At 42.3% G+C, this 6,940-nt stretch overlaps 1 protein-coding gene and 1 long non-coding RNA gene across 3 annotated transcripts in view; both read right to left on the reverse strand.

The window, feature by feature from the left end:
* The window catches only part of pip5k1bb (phosphatidylinositol-4-phosphate 5-kinase, type I, beta b), a 50,666-nt gene extending 45,633 nt beyond the window's left edge, over nucleotides 1–5,033 (reverse strand). Inside the window, exon 1 of one of the 2 annotated variants that reach the window (XM_050050171.1) lies at nucleotides 4,796–5,033. The gene's annotated coding sequence lies outside the window, so the exon portion shown is untranslated. The remainder of the gene's footprint in view (nucleotides 1–4,795) is intronic. The other variant, XM_050050170.1, reaches the window with a different exon arrangement.
* Nucleotides 5,034–5,467: 434 nt separating this feature from the next.
* On the reverse strand, nucleotides 5,468–6,593 carry LOC126394603 (uncharacterized). Its single transcript, XR_007570379.1, has 3 exons — nucleotides 6,502–6,593; nucleotides 6,332–6,391; nucleotides 5,468–6,245 (listed from the first exon to the last, which is right to left on the reverse strand). It is a non-coding gene; the product is annotated as an uncharacterized LOC126394603 (long non-coding RNA).
* Between the last annotated feature and the right edge of the window lie 347 nt (nucleotides 6,594–6,940).

Genomic DNA, 6,940 nt, shown 5'->3' on the forward strand with positions numbered 1-6,940 from the left:
GCTGAATAACCTGAGATGACGAGCTCTGGAAGGAAAACAAACACTCTTGTCATGCTTTCATCGCTTTACAACTGGGACGTGGCACATTAGCACTCCGACCCAGAATATAGCAGCGGAGACGAGGAGTGAGAGACGATCCTCCGAGAGAAGAATTAGAGTGGGTGTAGTAGGAAGAGAGGTCACACTACACAAACATTACGAGGTGCCACATTTCATTATCACAACACAGTGAGGCTTTTTTCTTTAATCAGAACATCTTGAATGTAACAAGACCCAAGATGGGGCCACACCCGGCACATCGGTCAGTCAGACCATTACTGGGTGTGAGAGAGAGCTGAGAGCTACTGTTCAGGGCACTGACTTATGTAACTGTCTTAATGAGCCTCATGTGCCTGATATTTTGGTCCTATCAATGCTGAGATCCCATGGTACAGAATGAGCACTGTACACAGAGTGCTCTTTGACCCACAATCACAAGACTAAACGTTACAGCTGTTAAATAATGTTCTACCTCTTCACAGGATGCTCATACAGCAGGAAAAAGATGGTCTTCAAAAGGTGGCCCTCAGCTGTGACAGTCAGTGTCCAATTTAATCGCTAACTTAAAAGAGAGAATCTGGTCTGCCACAGTTAAAGCCCAAGAAGTGCTGAGAGTCACTGAATAAATATGATTTGTGTTGACAAGGTTTTGGCTCTACAGTGTTGTGGCACTTCTGCTGCTACTCAGATGGGAAATATTACATAACGCACAGATGCTACTCACTCTGACAAGCGACATATCGGTGCAAGGGCAGCAGGCAGCACAGCACAGGAGCTCAGGTGTTGGTCCCAAGGAGAGAGCAGAGGATTTGCATGAGCTGTTTTCCCTTTCAAACATCCTCTGCAGCGAGCTTGACCAAGTCCACTGCCTCCCAGTCAAATGAGGAACAAACAGGGCGTTCATATAGGAAACCACACACTCATAATTCTGCGTAACACCTCGTCCTTGTCCTAACCCCGATTGGAAAACCACTCAGAATTGCATGATTATTCAATTTCTCCGATCATCACAACATCACACTTTGATCCAAATTAGTGACCGCTGTCTGTGATGTTTCAAGGAACAATCACAAGTTACTGTTAATGTGTTTCCGTATTAGACAGAGACACTACAATGTGAAAAGGGTCAATGGGCAAAATCAATGGGCAGAATCTTCAGCCAGCTGAACCAGGATGTTTAAAACAGGGATGCTCTATCACACAGTTGCTCAAAGCAAAGTGTGGCCCGCGAGCCAATGGCAGCCCTCAGAAACATTTTGTGCAGCCCCTCCAAACAAGACGTGAAATGCACTTAATCATCCACCATCCATATCAACACTTTTATTCTTAATATCTTACATTTCAGTCAGGAACGCTTTAGTCAAAGAAAACTTTATTTCCATTTGCAGTATTATATTTGGCAGTATGGCTCTGTTCTGGGGCCCCTCTGCCTTTCCCCGGGCCTACGCCAAAAAAAAGGCTCTTCCACGCGCCTACGTGGAAAGCATAAGGCAGAGAGAGCACACCTGTCTGCCCTTCCACATGCAAATGAGGAAAGCCTAAGGCGGAGAGAGCAAACCTCCCTGCCCTTCCATGTGCCTACATGGAAAGCTTAAGGCAGGGAGAGCAGCAGCAAAGACCTCCCAGGAACAGAACAGAGCAGCATCAATGACAAACAGAAATGACTTTGATAAGTCAGACGCAAAGTGAAAAAGGAGGAGCTGGGATGGAGGTGGGTTGCAAAGCAGCTTGCAGAGGAAGCAGCAACAGTAGGCAGACCAGAGCAGTTTAAATAGGGCACCCTGAATGAGATTCGCCACTTAGTTGCATAGAAAGGAATCATGTGATCTATCAGCTGACTCTGTTCCATCAACCAGCTGCTCCATCAGTTGATTGGGATGTTTGAGATCAGCTGATGTAGCTGGGATGTGAGCTGAGCTTGACATCGTGTCCTACCTGAACTAACGCGATGCTCAATTTAATACACTACAGTACTTGGCCTCTGCATCAAACTACGCCCCCTTAACAAGATTCCCCTGTCAAGTGAGGAATGACACCTGTAGAAAGCTACTGGCTGCTTGGCAACTTGTAGCACCTTGCAAGTGCCATGGGATTTACATTCGATCATCACTGCAAGGGATATTAACGGACAACTTGGCAGTTAAATGTAGAAGTAAGATGGAAAATCCAACACTGAAAAACACTGTATGGTTGAGTAGAAAAGGAGGTTTCAGGAAGAACTGATTTACTCTTACTTCATCGAACCTTGTGGGATAAAGTGATCTGCCTTATCTGCAAACAGGTGAATTTGATGCTCAAGGAATTTAATCTTACACACTATTATGAAACCAAGACTTATCAGCCCAACAGTCAGTCTTCACAAATCTTGTGAAAAGAAGTGAATGTACAAGCTATGTGGGAGCTCACAACATTGCTAAGCGTGGTAAGTCGCTCAGTGATGGAGAAGTTGTGTGGGACTGCTTGGTCAAAGTGGCCAACATCGTATGTCCTGAACCCGTGTGGCCCTAAATAATGTGCTGGCTCCCTAAACAGGCACTCAGTCACAGAAACTTTGAGAACTACTGGTCTATAATTAGATTGAGGGAAAAGCTCAAACAGAAAAATGATTCTATTGCACGAATTCAAAAAACCATGAGTCATTTCTAAAGGGAAATAGTTCTCATTGAATTGTCAGATGGAGGAAACAAAAATTAAAACTCACACTGCCTGCTTCTTACAACAGACAGTAAATCATACTGTGCCAAATATTTTCAGCCTCCGTTATGACAAAGCAAACCCCTCTCTCAGACATAAAATTCAGTATTTTGTCAAACACAGTCTGAACAGTTGAATAATACCCAGTAAGTCCAGATCATTCTCTGGACACTTCTGCTGCTGTTGAGGCAGCTCTCAGTCTCCCAGCGCAGCATACAAGATAACCACCAATCACTTTTTCTCTTTGGACCGGCGAAGCTATTTCACAGTCACAGTCTGTCTGCCAACAACCAGAAATGTAGCACTTCACTGTAAAGAGCAGTGATAATGTGATAGGTACTGAGGCTCAGAGGCTCAAATGAAAGGCTGGCCTGGGGCAACATCTAATAATGTACACAGATAATATATTTGGAATACAGAAAATCTGTCACCTGGGCTATACAGCACATATCGTGCCAAAAGGATTTGGTAGCTGTGTGTTTGCACACATGCGGTAGTCTCTCAGTAACGTGGCTTACAAAAGGTTAAACTGAATGATACAGACATGATCTTAAAGGTCTAGTGTGTAGGAGATGGGGGGTATATTGGCAGAGACTGAGTATTATATAATATGTATGTTTACTTTGGTCTATAATCACCCGATAATAAGAATCATTGTGTTTTCTTTACCTTAGAGTGAGACCTTCATATCTAATTAGGTAGCAGGTCGCGACTTTGTGTTTCCTAGGATAGCAATGGTATGACTGGTTAGGGTTTGGAAAAGAATGTCAGGGTAAGCCAATCAGAGGCAGAGTAAGGCAGGTCATCCCCTCACTATCTTCAGAAATACAGTAGCCCAGAACGGACAAACCAAACACTGGCTCTAGATATGGCTATTACCATTTTCGAGCCGGCCAATGTAGCTTGTCCGTGACAAGCAGTGTCAGAAAAACACAGATTTTGACATTTAAAGCTGCTTTATTCAGTGTTTTTACCGATCTAAATCAGAGTCCATTTGTTCTGGAGAGAAGGAGACCTCTGCGGATAATTTGGCTCCTGGTAAAAACCTCCTGAACATTTGGATCTTAAGTTATCAGAGTAAAAAGGTGAGCACACATGAGCAGGTGCTGGGCTAGCGGCCTGTCTCTAACATGCCAAACAAAACACTTATTTGTAATGTGAAACTGCTTTATTCAGTATTTTAACCGATTTTAATCTTCTGGTCTGTCTGTTTTGGAGAGGAAGAGACCTCTGTGGATAATTTGGCTCCCGTAAAAAGCGGGAGAAGTTTCAGCTCATTGCAATGTGCAGTCCTCACCACTAGATGCCACTAAATCCCCCTACATTTTACACAAAGATTCTTTAAAATTAGATTTACTCTAAACTCTACAGGAAAAAGTTTTCCATGTTTTTTTCGAACATGCAACTTTCTTCTTCTGCCCCTCATGTGTTACACAACCTTCAACATGCATGCTTGCCCCATTTCCCATCAAACTGGACAGACTTCCAGTTTCTCACTAAGTTCAAGACAGAGTTGCAGACACATTAAAAAAAATGACTTCCTCATTGGTTTAGAAAACAGCAGCAAAAAGTAAATGTTACAGCAGACAACAAACACCAGTGACTTTCCAGCAGCCACACTGGTTATGCGATATCTAGTTAAGGATGAAACTGAAATGAGCCACCCCCTCAACAACCACCTTTATTATGACACCTTCAGTTACAGTCTGTAAATTAAATCATTGTTTACTAAGAAAATATAATCTTCTAGCAACAATCTCACCTCCTGACCTCTAGCCAGTAATACAGAACATATTCTAGGAGGGAAAAAGGCTTGTTAGAGAAATTCAGCCTCCATAGAAACGTCAGGTGTTTTGTTTTAACAGCCTAACACCTTCATATCCGAGCAGAAACAATTTAAGCGCACCTGCAGTTTTTCACCTGTCGCAACACCTAGAGAGTGACACTTTGAACAGAAGACGTGATGTATATGAGGTAATGGTCTGTGTCAGTATAGTTAACCTGTAACCTATACTATTTTACTGAGGTATCTACTGTGTCGCACCAGATACATCAAACTCACATAAATCTTACCAGCCAATCGTCTTCTAATGCGTAGTCGTGTAGAAATAATGTTTTCCTCAGAGTGGCTGCTGCAGTCCTCACAGTAAAGCCCTCTCCTCAACCAGTCGATCCCCAACAGAAAAATAAATGTAGTAAAGAAAAATAAACGCAATTTATGTGGCGTGTTTCCACCGCGAGCTGACTGTGTGTACAACTGAAGAGTCAATCCTCCACTGAGAGCAGCGGGAAGCCCTGCGTGTCTCTATGTCCCTGCCCTGCCTCCCCACATACAGCCATGCCACTCAGTGCACCACTGGATTCAGTCATGACAAGAGACTCCACACGCCCTCTGCAGGCCTGAGCAGGAGCCTTCACTTATAAATGTCATCACCTTAATTTACTTTGATAATGACATCCCCTGTTATCTCTCCAAAATGTATTCGTAGTTAAAACCCCTTCATATCTTTAAATTCTCATCTTGGTTGCACCATATTAGAGTTTTAGCAGCCCTGTGATACTGAGTGGGACATAATGATACAGCCTAGACATGGCTATATTATAAGACAATGGGCCCCTGGGCACGGACATGCACCAGGCCCCACTACCTCTCCTACAAAGAGCTAGACACACAGACTTTGTAGTTGTTTATCCTTTATTGTTGTTGTTTTGCATCTCTGTAGTCATAGGCGTCTGTTTTTTTCTCTCTCTGGTCATTTTGTGTCTCTTTGTAGCACTTTGGGCACTCAGAGAGAGGAGATCTCCGCCAAGACCAATAGTCCAGTCCTCTATGATATGCAAATTTACAAATATAGCCACTACATATGTGTGGATATATTTTTAAAAACTGTTAGGTAATGTCAAAATATGGTTTTGTCCAGCTGAAGACTTATTTTGCATTCATTATGTACTGGTGGATTCATAATTCGTCACATACTTAACATACATTTGTGAAAACCAGAAAACACTTTATCATACATCGGTGAAGATTCTCAGTCATCCATGTCATGGTAATCATAAGTGCTATATGGTAGGTAACTAGACTTGCTTGCAAGAAAGTAATGCCACCATCTACTGGATTTTAAGATATATCGCATCTACTCTGCCCCAGCCAAATGACCTCTCACAATGTTACTGAAAGTGAAAAATAATTTGTATATTCGCCCTGTGATTCAAATCAATTCAGTTGTATATATACAGTCCAGTATCACAAATCACAATTGGCCTCAGAGGGCTTTACAGCACAAGACATCCCACTGTCCTTGGACCCTCACAGGGAAAAGGAAAAGCTCCCAAAAAAGACTTTAACATGTCAAAAGTTTGTACACACATACGTCCACAAAGTTTGATGATAATCAGGTCAGTAGAACAGACAAACACAAACAGAAAAGAAGAGAAATGAGGCTGCAGGAGTTTAAGCTTCACGTTGAGGAGAGCTGCCATCATCTGGTCCAGGGTCACCACGATTATATCTGAAGGTGTAAAAAGTCAGAGTGAATATATTTACGTCTACATTTAGATATGCTGTGAGCTATAGGCTGTAACCTATAGCACTAACCTCTCACTGATTTCTCAAGGGTCCTGCTGCTCTCCTAGGGGTAAATTTACACCAGGGTCCCTGAGACAAATTCATATTAAACATGAGGACGTGTTGGTAACAGGATCTCACAATAGCTGAACATACAAATGAAAGAACTTTGTAAATAACAATAATTTAAAACTGATTACCTTGCTGGCGGTTGATTCTGTTCTCTGTTTTGTCTTCTTATACAGCAACATTCAATCACACATGCGAGTGCTATTAGCAGCAGTAAACCACCTGTAAAATCAAAATATGGATATCTCAGATAATTGTATCAACACAAGATAAATGCAACACATCCTGACATTTTGATCTCACCTGATTGTCAGCGTTTAAAGGACCAACATGTCAGCCCTGAGCATCAGCAAGAAGAAGACAGAGGACAGGAGAGTAAAAGCAAGTGGGATTAGTAGCAAAAAGCATTAAGATCTTAAATTTAACATGGCAGACGTGAGTGAGGTGAAAGGTGAAGGAAAGATTAACCACTGGCTGCTGTCGACAGTTGCTTGTCCAGAATCAGAAGAAATATGGTGTAAGCAGACAAAATATCAGATGTATTGATTTTCAGAACAAACCAACAACTCC

This window comes from Epinephelus moara, chromosome 8 (assembly GCF_006386435.1).
Source record: "Epinephelus moara isolate mb chromosome 8, YSFRI_EMoa_1.0, whole genome shotgun sequence".
Classification (NCBI taxonomy): Eukaryota; Metazoa; Chordata; class Actinopteri; order Perciformes; family Serranidae; genus Epinephelus; species Epinephelus moara.